The sequence below is a fragment of the Ammospiza nelsoni genome, chromosome 3, assembly GCF_027579445.1.
Source record: "Ammospiza nelsoni isolate bAmmNel1 chromosome 3, bAmmNel1.pri, whole genome shotgun sequence".
Taxonomy (NCBI): Eukaryota; Metazoa; Chordata; class Aves; order Passeriformes; family Passerellidae; genus Ammospiza; species Ammospiza nelsoni.
In genome coordinates, this window is record NC_080635.1 from 94453072 (window position 1) to 94468840 (window position 15769).

A 15769-nucleotide genomic window follows, 5' to 3' on the forward strand; every position below is an offset into this window, starting at 1 on the left:
CTTGGATCAGGCAAGGGATGGAAATAAGAACATGAAAGATGCCCTCCTTGGAAAGACCAGTGGTCTCTCTACTGCTGTTTCTCTATTTCTCAAACAGCAGACTTGTCCCCAGGAGCTGTCCCCAGGAGCTGTGCCCTGTTCCCTGTCCCCAGGAGCTGGGGAGGACACTCAGCCCCCCACACCTCACCCTTCGGCTGCAGGCAGCAGACATCTGTGTCTTCCTGCATTTGCAGCATTACAGTGTGGCAAACACAGATAAGGCTATGAAACAATGTGGCCACGTTCCAGTGGTTTCCTAGAGTGGCTGAGAGCTTCAAGCAAACACGTTTCTCCAGACACAGCCTGGACAGCCCTGTGCTGTGCATGCTGCCCAAGCTCTGCTCTGCTGTCAGGTCACATCTGTGCTTCTCATGCAGGCCACCACTCAACCTGTGTTGCTAACTAGCTCCCCTGGCTGAGCTGGAGAGGCTTGAGGGATGTCAGTTTAGGCTGGGAAAGGCCACAAATATCTCCTGCAAGAGCTGACTACATCCAACAGGATTCACTGCTGACGAGCTAGTGGTACCTCTGCAGTACTTCAAGTTTGCTTTATGCTGATACTGAAAGCTCTCTCACAACCCACTCAGCTTCCCCTTTCCTGGAGGTTATAAATCTCAGGCCGTGAAAACCTGGGAGTTTTCTTCATGGCAATCACTCCTCTTCTGTTGATGTTGGATACATTTGGCACACATTGTCCGGATGTTTTCAGTGCCTTGAAAAGCAATATCGTGTCTTTGACCTCTTGATACAGCCAAAGTGGTGTAAAGGAGCAAGGCTGCAGAAGGTGACTTTGGCTGCTGCTAGTTATAGACACCTTTATGCCATGCCCTTGTAAAGCTGACTCCAACACGTTGACTCGTTAGATTGAAATAGGAACTTTGCCTTCCCAAAGGACAAGCACAGACACTGGGATTAGTATAGGATTTACTGTCCTTGTCTTTCATCTGAAAAAAGTAACAAAACTTCCTTTTTTGGACAACTGCTTTTTAACATGTCTGTTTTTCTCTATGTCATAACTAATGTACACCCCTTAAGGCTTACAACAATAGCTGTGTGTACAGCTACCTCTGTTCGTTAAGGGACTGACCTGTGTTCTATTAATATTTATAGATTTAAATTTTTAATACATCACAATTCTGCATTATTGAATAGGTGACTTCCTGCATTTTAATGGTTATGGAGTAGGAATGGGCTCTTTGTAGTTAACATTGCAATAAATTTTTCATGATTAAATAAAAAGTTCTTACCTCTAACTTCCTCAACAAAATCCTCTTGAACAACAAGTTGGTGCAATGGTGAAGGATTCTCTTAAGAGTTTTATGACATTTGTTGCAAATTTTCTTAGGCAGTTTAAATTTATGGTACAGAAGGATTTTCTATATCTGGAAGTATTTAATAAGTTTCTTTTTAAAGCTGCTGAATTATTCAAACATCAGTTTGGGGTTATTTACTCAGTTTTGGAGACAACTGAATTCTCAGTTTTAAAACTGACCCTCATGTTTTAGTAGATGCAAACTGACAGGAGATTAACAATGTTAACTTGAGTCAGCATCTTGGACCAGGACTGGGATGTAGATTCAGTCTTCCATTCATTAACCTTGAAAAGGCTTTAATAGATGCATTGTAAAGTGCTTCTATTTTGAAAAACCATGTGGGATTTTAAGACTGTTGTGAATGAGTATTTTAGGTTGCTCAAAGAATCCCCAGAAAAGGTACCAGTAAAAGCAGGTTTAATATTAAAGGGAAAGTATTACAAAATTCATTGGCAAAGTTCACTCTATTACTTATACATGGTTAAAGTACATAGACTAAAATAGTCAGAATGAAATCAATCAATCTGAACAAAAAAACAACCTAAAATGATATTTGTGGAGTCTGGGGATAGAAAAAGGGGTAAGGATGGGAAAGACTAAGGATAAAAAGGAATAAGGGAGGCTTTCCTGTTGTATCATAAGGTTCAGAGTGGACTCCCTTGCCAAACTGAGCCCAGGACTTGACCAGCAGTTTAGGCTTAGAGGTTTTAACAGCACCTAAACTTGACAGCACTTAATTGACAGACTAATTTAAACCACTTAACAAAAGATTCTTATAGAATTTACTAGTACAGCAATAACTCACAGGAATAACTTACTTATGAATACTTAAAAGAGTATGTGTTCTATTATCTGCTTTCTTTTGCATCTGTTTTTTTATTTGTAACTTTTCAATAGAAATAAGTCCAGTTCAGCTTATATAATTGTTGGAATATAATTATGCCTGTGAGCCAAAGATTCAGCTGATGGATTTGCCACAATAATTCCTTATTTGCAATGTATCACAGCTTTATTTACCCTCAATTAATGTAAAGAAAGATAAAATTCTTGCAATCTGTGCAGAGGAGGTAGTGGTGCTTTGGCAGTTTCTCATACTTGTTGAAGAAATTTAAGCACATGTAAGCCTTATGAGCTATATTTCAATATTCAGGATGATCCAGAAGGGTTAATAATTCATTGCCGTAAATTCTGAACTTGGATCATAACAACATCACATAAGATGCATCACAGAAGATTTCTGCAGTTTTACAGAAGATTTCTCCAGAAAAGAAGAAATATTTAATGAGGAATTTGGAGACAAGGTAACTCAAACAATTTTATTATCTATCCTGTGGTGTATCTGCATCCTGGTGACAGTCAGATCTATACTGTGTGCAGATGTACTTGCACACAGTATAGATAATAAACATTTCATGTCATTTGATGAAAAGGATTGTACTATTTTAGATTCCTTTCTGATGATGTTCTCATGTTGATTTCACTGAAAATATTGGTCAGGAGACAATTAAGAAATTAAATGTATTCCTAAAGCAAAACAACAATACCACTATGTCAGATATGCTATACTTAAAGCAACTATAATATCTTTATTAATATAATATTAATTATTAATATAATATTCAGGTTGTAATGTTTAAGTTCTGATCTCCCAGCCTTGAAATCCATCCCATCCTGTGAACCTCAATTTAATTTCATTTTTTATCACCTTTTGCAAACATTTTGTTTTCCCTTGGTACATTAGTCAATTTGATAACCTGATCAAAGATCAGAATTTCCTGTATATATGGACTATAATAAATTTATGCCATTTTCCTGAAATTTGTATCAAACCAGAGTAACACTTCAAGAGAGGTCTGGCTATATTTCATATCTGAACACTATATAAAATAGTAAGACACCCGTTCTCATTGCACAGTGACATAAAAACTAGGCAATAACATTTCCTTGCATCCTCAAAAATGCAAGCTGGCAAGCTCTCCTGGGATATGATTAACAGCTTTTCAGCTGGGGATACTTAACAATGAAAATATTTCTTTAACTATTAACCTTTGATGACATCAATAATTCCCACGTTTAGGACACAACTGGGTCTGGCATTGGACACGGAGGAGGAACATGCACTGACAAACACTGCAAACAGCCACACCTAAACAGAGTCATTAGGGTGGCTTTAGCTTCCATGTCAACAGCTAAGCAAAAGCCATGTTTTCAGTAGCACTCAGGAGCTTGTGGCTTTCACAGTCATGTTATGAGGAGATTTGCAGAAACATTCAGGCACCAGCTCTTCTGAAAAATCTACTAATTGCTTTAGGTGCTGGAGACAGCTTTGGTCTTCTGATGAGCTGCCCCCTTACAGCCATTCCTCAGCCCCAGGGAACAGTGGCTCAGAGGCTCTGCCTCACTCTGCCATTTCTCTGCCATTATGTTCTCTCACCCCTTCCCTCTCAAGCCGTTGGTGCCTGTGTTTTACTCCTGTCACAGCTCGTTCCTGTTCCAGCAGTAAGTGTGGACTTTTTTTATTTTGTGCTTGACCAACAGAGAGGTATTCCCTTCCTGCTGAAGCCCTCTGGGCATGACTCCAGCACAAGGAATGTCTGTTTGCAAATTACCCAAGTGCTGGGAGACAATAATAGATGACCTCTCACAATATTGGGTGAGATATTGATTAAAGTCATTGATCCCATTTTTGAGTGACTGTTTCACCCAGGTAGACAAGTGAAATGAAAAATCTGTCAGTGTCTGCAAAAGCCTTTTTTAGAGACATCAGAAGCTTTTTTGTTTGGGGTTTTTTTTTTGGTTTTTTTTTTTGGTTGACCTTTTGGGCTCAACAGGGTTAAAAGAATTCATAATATTGTTCATATGTGTGTGGGTTTTTTGTTTGGGTTGGGTTAGTTGGGTTTAGTTGGGTTTTTTAAGAGCCTTCTTCTACGCAAATAAGTTGTTTATTTGCTTGATTGGGTTTTAGATAGACAAGAGACAACTGCGTATCACTCAGCCCTTTACTCAGGAGCTGCCCTCGGTGACAGGGCCACTGCTTCCCCAGGTAGGAAATCCTTTGCAGATGAGACAACAGGACCTGTGAGCATGTTTTCTAAGGCTAGGTCTACACATTCCATACACGGTTTTCTGTTTTGGAAGAAGCTGTTCTAGTTTTTTTAATGTATGACCACCTAAAGGAATCAGTTATTACTTCTTTGTGTTATTTTACTGGCACAACATTAGCGGCTTGTCTTCTTGACATTAGCAGACAATTACGACTGGATCCCAAACATAAATGATAAAAACATATCACCTCGTAAGTCAGCTGTTAATACTTTCAGACTCACCACCATAACATGTGCTACTACCTGAAAATAAATGTTCCATTAAAATGTTTTCATTTGTTTCTGAGCTGCTCTGCACACGTGTTCTGATAGTATTACAGCTGGTTAGGTAAAGTTATATAATGTTATATAATGCCAATCTGTTTCTGAGGGAGCACACAGGCAAATTTCCACCAATGACAAACAAATAGTTATCATCAGAAATTTGCCTATAAATAATGGATTTAGCATTCATGCATGCAAAAGTGGGGTAATGAAGATGCTGGCCTTGGCAGCTGCATTCGTAATGAAATAGAAAAAGAACTCTGTATTTCATTCCAGGATCTGCAAAAGGCGAACATATCTCTGGTATCACCTGGGAGGGAGCTATGCATCAGAACAGGTTGCTGGGAGGGTGCAGCAAAGAGTTTAAATAGATATTTTCCAACAGAGAACACAACAGTTAATGAGTTGGCTGAGAAAGTATCACTTCTGCAAAAAATGTGAATGTTGAGAAAATCTATTCACACTGAAACCAAACAAACCAATCAATGTTGACTCTGTACAAAGATTTTCCTACATGAGAATTGCTCAGTTGCCCAATAGCTCCATCTGCCAAAGGATAATTTGACTTTCCCTCTTATTCAGAGTGCTTTGTGACACTTGATATACTGCTTATGAGACATGCTGTGCAGCGATTCCCCATTAACAAATCAAAAGAGATGACATTTCACTTTTTGCAGTCTGAAAAACTTCAACACATTTAGTATGGTATAAGAAAACTTTCTTTGTTAAGGTCAGCAACACCTCAGTCAGCCCTCAGACACCACTCCCAGGTAATGCTGTGCCTCATTGCTCTCCTTGCCAATAACTCAGGCTGCAAATCATTGCTTGGGTTATCTGAGGCAAACCAGTCCCATCTTTGTGTCCAGTCAGCATTCCCCTTCTAGCCTCATCCCCAGGCTTCTGAATATTCTTGATTAGTTGATAACAATTAAAAAAGGAAAACATTCAAAGGACTGAAGCATTTGTCACATGTGTCCTACTTTCTTTATAATACTCCATCTTTAGAACAAATCTGAGCACATCCCCCCACTGCAGACCCACAGTTTGAACATTCACATCTGGAAGTTAGCCATGAACAAGCACAGCCAGATCCAATAGAAATGTTAGATTCTATATTGTCTCCTCTCCCCTGCTATTATCCCCAAACACCTGATAAAACAGAAGTGTTCAGCAAGTTAATAAAGTTTCTCTGGTTTAGTAAATGAAGAGTCAGAGTTTACTTGTTAACTAGTTAACAAAATGTTAAACAGGAAATTGGGACTCTTGTGTCCCTGAAATCCCTGATTTTTAGCCGTGTTGATAAAAAGAGAGAAGTGTGGCACAAAGAGTAGTTTGAGCTGAGCCTCCCCAGCTGGGACACGGGGTTCTCATCTCAGAGCTCTGGCTCTAGAGCAAAGCCCAGGCTCCCCCAGTCTGTCACCTGCAATGATTAAGCATTCATGCCAGCCCATGCAGCCTGGAAAGGTCATAAACACCAAGCACGCTGTCAACCCATCCTCCTTGGCAGCAACTGCAGAATTCCACTCACCTCTGCTGAAGAAGAAGGAAAGAGGTTCCCTGCGTAGGCATCTCCATGGTCAACAAACACATCTGGTCACCTCTCACATCACTGTCAGGAAAATATGCTGGCACCAAATGAAAGCAAAAGCCTTTCCTGATCAGACCAATAAAGTCTGACAATTGTCTTGTGGTGGATGCCAGAGAGATTCTGAATATTTTGGCAGAAACAGCGGCTTTTTCTAGGTGGGAATCTGCCTACATAGTATTTATGCAAACATTTCCTCACTTGGTCTGTAACCACCCCTTCACAGCAAAGCAGTGCAGCGTTATCGCCAATTCTTTAGATAGTTGTGAGTTTAAAATACTACCACTGCCTAAAATAAAAGGAATTTCAATCACAGTGCTCCCTCAAATGAAAGAGGTGGATGCCAGTTTGACAATTTAAGCTGATAGCTGAGATACTGCCTCTCCAGCATTTTTGGCACCTGGCCTAGGGAGGAAGGAACGAGAAGAAAGGACAAAGAGAAAGTAGGGATAAAAGGAGGAGGAACGTGATCCAGTTCATTTAATATAATGACAGAAATCCCTGGAGGGGACACTGATTTACATCTACAGGCACTTCAGAGCCAGCATTAATAACAGGTACACAGTTGTACAACTGATACAGCAGTTCAAAGAGAGAATGTGAGCAAAAGAATTATATCTAGCATAATAAAAACAATCAAGCCTGCAGGTCAGAAATGTAAGGGAAGGATAGTAACTGCTGAGCCCAAAATTACTACCTCGGTTAGCAGCCAAGATAAAGAGTGGGTCATAAGTTATCTGCAGGTAAAAGTCAGAAAATAGGTATTTCTGCATCCACACCTGAACTGAAAGCAGCAGTGTGTGAAAATTGATTAGCTATGCATGCAGGTTTACAAAATACCTAAACAAAATTCCTGAGCCCTCTGCAAGCACAAGAACAGGCATGTAAGAGAACAGCATCAGCATCAGCACATTAGCATCAGCAAAGAACCCTTTTTTTGGTCCAGGTACACATTCCTGAATTAGGCACTGGAGAGAACTGTTTAAAAGAGCCTCAAAGCATTATCTCAAACTGAGGCAGAGCTATGCTCCCAGACTGCAAGAAGAATACTGCTGCAGGTAGGGGAGTGGGGGCGTGTCAAGGACTCAGAAAGTTACTAAGGCACAAAACTTGTAGGCATTGCTGGGCTGCCTAAGCACCACATGAATGCAGCTGAAGCAAGAACATTGCAAAAGCTGAGGAACACGGAAGTATATGAAAGCAAACACTTCAAATCAGTATTTAGCTCACACTTACACCCAATCTAGCAGAACATTACAGAAAATTTAGAATGCCAGGCAGCATTACTGTTCACAACAAGGAGGTTTGGCTTAGCATACTGGATATTGCAAGCTCTCCCGTCAGTGCAGCCTCATGTAATCAAATGGGAGAAATGCAAAACATTCCCAGGAAAGACCATATTAGTAAATGCATCAAGAAACATGTCAGAAGCTGAGCAAAACATTTTGCCACAGAACGTAAAGTGGCCAATATAAAGAGCTACTAATAACTGGAAAACATGTAATTTAGTAAACTAAGTAAGAATCACTTATGGATTATACTGTTAAGACCAACATATTCAGGGCCAAGATGGCAAACAGAAATCATCTGCAACAGCAGTGGTTCCAAATTTCTTACTCTCTGTTGACAGAGACTTCTCATTTCCAATATGCAAGAATTAGAGACAAAGCAGAAGGCACTGAAATGCTTTTGCCCAAGCTGTAAAGATTGCCAAGTATCAGCTGTAGTCTGGTCTTTCTGTCCTTTAAACAAATGTCCACAGCTAATGCAGCAAGCCATCCTGGTATTCAGGGCTTTTTTTGTGACCAACTGGTGATGTACCCCTTATGGAATTGAAATGGCTCAAAAGAAACTGGCTCGTGGAAGAAAGGCTTGTATATAATCTCTAAGGAAAGAGGTTTTGCTTGTCAGCTACTATAAATGTCACTTATTCAGACAAGGTGTGTGATAACAGAGAGAGAATATCTTTCAAACCACTGGTTTTCTCCAGTAATGCCCAGGTTTCCTCTGTGATATCAAACACTTTGCAGTTCCTGTGCAGGTGGTGTGATTTCACTTGGTTGATAGGATCATCACAGATAAATGCTTGATTCTCCTGGAATGGCCATGGCAGTCTCTCTCTGTTCTTCATCCTCACATTGCTTGGGGATTAAAATCCCAGGAAATGCCTATTTACCTAGTGGGTGCTGGTTGAAACAGAAATCTATACATGTTACATACCATGCACATCAATGCCATGGCAAAAACCTGTTCAAAATGTAAACCCAGTGAGAGCAAGCTGCCCACAGAAACGTGTGATACTGCTTCAGGCCACAGTGCCTCTGCAGACCAGAGCAAGCCATGCTGATTGCAGTGACTTTCTGCTTTCCATTTGCCATTATTTGTCTTCCGGTAATTTCTCTGTGACTCTTTTTAAGAATTAATCTCCCTGAACACCTTCCCTTGTTTTTTACAAATGCAGATTTCAGATTCAGTTTAAGCAAGCTGTCTGTGTTCCATGCAGAGACAGCTGATAAGTTCTGTATCGTTACCCTAATCTGAATCACTGTAGAACAGTAATTTAATATTAATGTAATCTTGTACACACCTACAATAAGCAAATGCATTTAGAAATAAAAATTGTTTCAAAGTGCCACCAACTGTTGTTTTTGCAAACTGCAGTTCAAAGAATGTATTTTTAAAATGCTTCTACTGGATGTTTTAACATTTCTGGTGTGGCACACAACTTAAAAGAACAAGTGCACATTATCCTTTTCCCAGGCTAGACAAGCTGCAAATCCCATTACAACATCTCCTCTATGGCTGAGTTTCAAAGGCAACATAATGCAGTACACCAGACACACCTTTTCTGTTGTATATAAAATTCTGTATTTCATATTTGTTTTACGACAAGTCAATTTTCAAAATTTTCAAGAAGCCTCCAAAATTATCTGAGAGAACCAAGGACTAGAAGTTTGCACTGCTTTTAAAATATGTCTGTTATTAGTGATGTGTGAGTTCCTAAGCACTAGGTGTGTGCTAAGAACAACATGCTCTTGTGGTCTGCTTTCATCTCCCCAAACTTCCAGTCTTCTCAAAGTTTGCTTTCCTAATTTCCTGAATTTTATTTTCTCTTTATTCAAGCTGGACTTCCCACAATAAGAAACTCTTTTATGATCTGCTGACAGTAAGCAAAGAAGCAGGATCATAAAGTTTACCAGGAAAGCAGAGTGGTACAAATCTCTTGGTGCCACAAACAGGGTAAGTAATCACAGAAGTTTGTCATGAGACAGTCCTCCAGGAGACTGGATGGTTACAGCTCCCAGTGAGCTGATCTCCATAAATAGCAGCCCTAAATCAATTCTGTTTGCTTGCTGTAATTTTATGAAATGCATCAACTATTAAACAAATCAATGTGACCCCAAAGATTCCTTGGCTTAATATCTTATTATTTAGGGCTATAGGCTGATTAGGCATTTAAATAATTTTCTGTGATAGCATCTGCATTATTTGAATATGCCAGATTGTGAACACAAACCTTTATATTTCTCCAGTGCTTTATTTGCCAGCAATGATGATAATAAAATTAACAGCCTTCTCTTGCTTTTGCTGATGCCATTTAGCATTTTCCAGAGAGGTCAAAGTAGGCATTTTACTGGTTGGAAATGAAATGTGTCATGCAAGGTTTGAGTTATTCAGCTATTGACTGGTGGGAACATTCATTTCAGTGAATAGTAAGTCACTCCAATGTTCTCATTCCAAATTGATCCAGCAGAATGAGACCCCCTTTGAAATCTGAACTCCCCCACAATTTTTCTTTCAAGACTGCAGCTCTGAACCCCTGTAGATGTAGTGGGTAATTGGTGCTGATTGATTTCTGAATGTGTGGATGGAAGAACAGGGAGAGGAATGGCGCAATGACATGAGAGGATGCAAAGTGCAAGAACACCCCAGGCATGTGCCAAGGAGACTTTTCCTAAAAGCAATAATGTGACTGCAAAAAAGCCAATGAAGAGGAAAAAAAAAATCAAAGATATAGCTGAAAGGTGAGACAAGGAGATTGTAGCCTGGAGGAAACTCTTGGTGAGATGGCTAGGGGAATGAGGAGTTTTCAGCAAAACAGCACATGCTTAAATGGGGGAGATGAACAAGAGTGCAGAATTGTAGAAGTTCCTAACCACATAGAAAAAATCTGCTCAATTGGCTGTTCTGAGAAGGATTCCAAAGCAGCCCATATTGACAAAACAGTAAACATCTGAATCATGTCAGTTCCTTTTTCTTAATGAAAGTTTTAAAAGAAACAAATGAAAAGTTTGATTAAGAAAATCAATAACTTAGGATATCCAGTATTTTCCTTATATGAGGAATTCAAGCTTTTTGGATTATTTCAAAGGCTTGAAATATTTTCTGACTGTTTTGAATAATTGGAAATATCCAGGTTCTCAAAGCCCTATTGTCACCACAGTAAGAAATGCCTTTATTTCCCTTCAGTGTTTCACGAGTGTTATTATCAGCTACATAAATCTCAAGTGCTGTACATTATGACTTCCTGCTTTTGCCTGGTCTTACAAGCATAGTTCTGACTCTGATTACCACTGCCATATGAAAGTATGACATTAAATAAAAATCAGGCTGGAATTTGCAACTTGCATTCCAAAATCAATTGAGAACAGAATCTCAGAATGACAATTGCCAACAGAACAAAATATTGAGAATTTGTAGGGTAAAATATCAGGTTTCCATGGCCCACACTACTGAGGTTTTGCAGTTTTGTTTTCCTATCTAGTTTAGATCTAAGAAAACCAATTATGATTCATTAAATGACACTTCTGGTATCAATTTAGGTGACAACAAAAAAAGCTTAGGTTGTTTTCCTTAATGAAGAGTAAATCTAAATATTATAGAGCTGCAGCCAGAGCCTACTGCCCCTATTTAACATTGCTTTATAAGAAATATCTCTTTTTAATTTTCCTTGTTTCCTGATCAATTGCTTTGGCATCCTTTCCCCACTTCAAAATGAATACATCTCACCACTCATTAACACAGTGTTGAACAGCAGTGCTTCCTTTTGTAACAAATCAGCAGTACTTTAGTGTGCAATGTGGGTTGAGTCTCATTTACATTAGGATTCTTTATGCCATTCTGACAAGAGAGACATTTTTATAGGGAAAATCTAATGTCTACCACAGATACTTGGTTGCAGAGGCAACCAGAATAAGGCAGCTTCCCCAGGTTTTGCTGCTGCAGCAGACTCTGACATGTGCAGCACCAAGTGCAGTGTCCTGCCCCAGCACAGACAGTGACAGCCCTCACCAGCACAGACCAGGCTCTCTGATGTGCTGCTGGCTGGATGTTGACCCCCGCATTCCTCTTATCAGAGAGACTGTGAGTCTTTCATTCTCACTAATGAGGAGCAAGACAAGGTGAACAGGTCTGGGACTTCACTGAGACTCCCACATCACAAAAATGCATTTTGCACCATACAGTCACATCACCCATCAGAGAGGTGGTTATCAGACAGAAGCTGAACTCAAATGTTACTTCAAGCTAATTTCCAAGCTTCCCAAAGACTTGAATTTCTGACTTGTCCGCAACAAATGAAGAAATTCTTTACTTCATCACTGATTGTTCAAACCCACTTCTGCTGAAGTGGCCAGCTATCCTTTTAAGCCAATATAAATCTCATACTATAAACCTCTTAATTTAACTTTCCTCATGGCTATTTGAGGAGCAAATAAATATCCCTCTGCTTTTCAGAAAAATGCCTCTGCAATTAAACCTTTTATTAAATCCTTAGATTAGTAAGAGCTGTACTGTCATATGAATACTCTATTAGCATAAAAAAAAATAGTTAGAAAAAAGGCATGGAATATTCCTGCTAAATGAAAATTCTTATGAAGATCATAGGATCCACAGGAATTGCCTAGCACAAAAGGAATCTTTATTGATATGTATTGCATAATTAATAGAACAACAATAATAATAGCAGAATTGTAACACTTTGCTTTCATACGTGCTAGGGCAAAACTTTGCCTTGATCAGTAATTTAGCCAGATTTGTTTTAGTCCATCGGTTTTGCTTTGCAGCACATTTTATCCCTCTTGTGACTGCACTTAATGGGTGAAAAGTTTGCTGTTTCCATTCATGCTGCCTGTTAATGTTTTCTGCTGGGCTCTTCCACATTCCTGGCAATCCTCATATTTCTTACTTCATTAGTTCAATCCCTATTTTCTCTAATTCCTGTGTTTTTACAATAATTCATTCTGAAAGCCAAACAGCACACTGCCAAAATCTAGTCACCCTTATTTTGGTAAATTCTGCTGGGATTTTAATACATATGGTGCTTTTCCCTGCTCCTGTTTATATACAATACTTAAAAGGGCAGGTCTATGTCTTCACTGCCTTGATAACTGAAGCTACCTTTCCAAATTCAGTCACCACTATTTATTACTCCCTCGTGGCTGTGTCCAGAAATCTTTCTGCATTAATGCAAAGAAGCAGAGCAATGCTGGCAGGAGTAGGAGCCTCTGGAAGTCATCCAGCCTGACACCCTCTGGGGAGCACAGCGGTGCCAGCGCTGGGTCAGGTCAGCCCGTGGCTCTGCCTTGCCAATGCAGCAAAGGTACATGCAGCTTCCCTTTGAAACTGTCCCCTACCTTCCTTCCATGGATTAGTTTATAAAATGATAGAGGACATCTGCAATATACTAGTGAGCAGCTAGGCTATACATGTGTATTTTAAAATAAAATGTGTGGCTCAGATTTTATATGAGTTCTTATCGTGAACTTTTTCCCTTCTTTGATTCATGATTTTTCCTTTCTTTTTTTGTGACTGCCTTTCACATATATTTATATGTATCACACATATATGTTTACATATTTTATCAGATATAAAATTTTATTATAAGGATATATGTGCATACCATATATCTGGTATCTATATGTATCTGTCAGCCTTTTTACACTCACTTCAAGTAGCATAAGAGAATCGTGTAGGAAGAAGTAATGAGACTGGGAAGTCAAATATCAGAAAACAGAGGCATGGGAGCACAAAAACTTAAAGACAGCAGGTCTGTTTAACCATTTGAAATAAGTTAAAAATGAACCTTGACTGCAGGCTATCTGATTGAAGGCTATAAAGAACTATACTGGCAGAACTGTTGGACACCTAAGGCATACAAGTTCATGCTAAAAAGAAGATGGAAATTTTTACCAGATTTTTACCAGCATTTCACCAGTGGAATAGACTTTTAAAAAGAGATCTGGAAGAATGAATTGGGATGGGTCAGAATATGTGACCTGCTGAAGATCTCTTGTGCCCCTGAGGATTTTTCTGCTTTTTCTCCCGCTATCTCAGCTGGGATGATAAAATATATTTCTTGCCTTCCACCTCTAAGACCAGTGACTCGACCAGCTTGCTCCAGTCACAAATTCTTGAGTCAGAGTACTGGTTGGTAAAATTGTGTGGCCTGTAGTTATTGGTAGAGATCCCTAACACTTCTTGGGTCCTTAAAAATCTGTTATTTTTTTTCTGCCTGCAATAGGTGGATGCTCAAATTCTTTAGCAAGTTTCAAATATTCAAAAAATGCTACCCAGTATGTAAGTAGTGTGGGTGGAATTTAATTGTAAATGTACATAGTTACATTGCTTAAATGACAGCGGGGTTTAGTCCTTATTTTGTCAAGATTTGGTTTTGATCCTCGAGATCATTTGCTGTTAATTTTCTATATTTTTACATTTCTGGCTTTTGGGGTAACCCACACAAAACTTTCCCTACAGAGACACATCTATTTGCAAATCACCTCCATCTGAATATTGTATAATTTAGTGAAGCTACCTCTTGTATAAGCTACTATTATCAAGATGCAAAGGCTGAAATTATCTAAAACTGTTTGATAAATATCCTCAAATTTCTCTCTTGCTTTCCTTCATCTGGCTGTGCCCGCCAAGTGTTCTTAAAATTACAAAAAGTAAAACTGTGCCTTTTAGCTTCAAATATATCCAAATATAGAGACTTTGACAACAGACTGTTAGAACCATTTCATCAAGTCCCCCTGGCTCAAGGTCATATCAAACATGCCTATGATTAGACATCCAAGTAACTTGTTTCTTCATTTCTCTGGCTTTTCAGAAATCTCATTGGCAATCAATTGGAAATTTCTGATACATGAGCAAATGTCAGAGGGGCTGAAAACAGTTAATAGGTAGACTTTTTTCAAGGCAGGTCTTTTTCAGCCCAAAGGATCCTTGATAAGCTGCAGTCTGACCCTTTTAAATGAAAGCAGAATTGAGTACAGAAATGGGAGTGAGAAGACAGCAGATGATTTTAAAGCATACTTAAAATCTCCAAAACAAATTTAACCCACTCCTTTCATTAAGGAAAGGGTATCTAAACTTGCTCCAATCATTTTCATGAAAGAAATCCAAGAAAGGGAATGCACACAACCATCAGCTTCCAGGAATAGCTTTCTTCATACTGTTTCGGCCAGATAATATTAGGCTGTCAACAACTGGCTGACCCATGTTTCATGGCTCCTCAGAGGATGATGTCTCAGAGGACTTTGTGTACTTACTGGCAATCAAAATGTCAAAGACTGAACAATGCTACCAAAATGCTTTTTTTTTTTTTTTTTGAAAAGGGAACTACTGAACTCTTGCAGGTCTCTCTCAGAACATGGAACTAAAAATTCTTTTTCTCAGGAATTTACAAAGTGTAAATGTAAATGTGAGATGTAGGAAGTGGGAGTACTGCTGAGGTTTTATCAGATTCATTTTCAGAATCATGTAAAAGAGCAATCTACATTACTGGGTTTTTTACCACTGGTCCAAAGGTCATTGATAGGGCAGCACAACAGAAGACAGGAGTAAATTAACTCCTAATGTTACATATAGTACTAAGCCAGTAAGAAAGCGTGCTGAGGCAAGAAATGTACCCCAATAAAAGACATTTCCAACAATAAATGGCAATATTTGCACTACAGCCAAAGGAGAGAGGAAGAAGCTGGAAAGTCACTGATAATAGAAGTCCTGTCTGCCATGACCAGGTTCTTAAAGTTTTACATTAAGTGTATGCATCTTAGGCAGAGGTTAGGCAGATTCACTTAAGACGAAATCCCCAATCCTTGTAATCAAACTATAAGTAAGATATTATCCTTTGGGGAGACTTTGGAGAAATTAATCTTTTAGGGCAGGTAAGAAGCAGATGCAGAAGGGAAAGGGTAATCGTGTTCTCTACTTCTCAAAACCCCAGTCTTTAGAACACAATTTTTGGCAGGGGTGTTTTCCCCTTTTATCTCTATAGCTCAGAATTCAGAGCTGCAATAGAAGCAAACAACCAGGTACACATTACATCTTAATAGTCAGCTCTTTTATTTCTCACTACTTGCATAACGTAAACAAGGAGCAGTCCTTATCTATAAAATATAACAAAACATACAGCAAAACTGCTTTTCCCAAGCAGAAAATGAGGAGCCTTTATATTTTGT

The 15769-nt window shown here is 39.1% G+C and overlaps 1 protein-coding gene across 1 annotated transcript in view; it reads right to left on the reverse strand.

Annotated features, from left to right (window-relative positions):
* The window catches only part of MEI4 (meiotic double-stranded break formation protein 4), a 134359-nt gene extending 128092 nt beyond the window's left edge, over positions 1-6267 (reverse strand). The window contains exon 1 of the mRNA XM_059468746.1: positions 6249-6267. The gene's annotated coding sequence lies outside the window, so the exon portion shown is untranslated. The remainder of the gene's footprint in view (positions 1-6248) is intronic.
* Positions 6268-15769: the final 9502 nt, after the last annotated feature.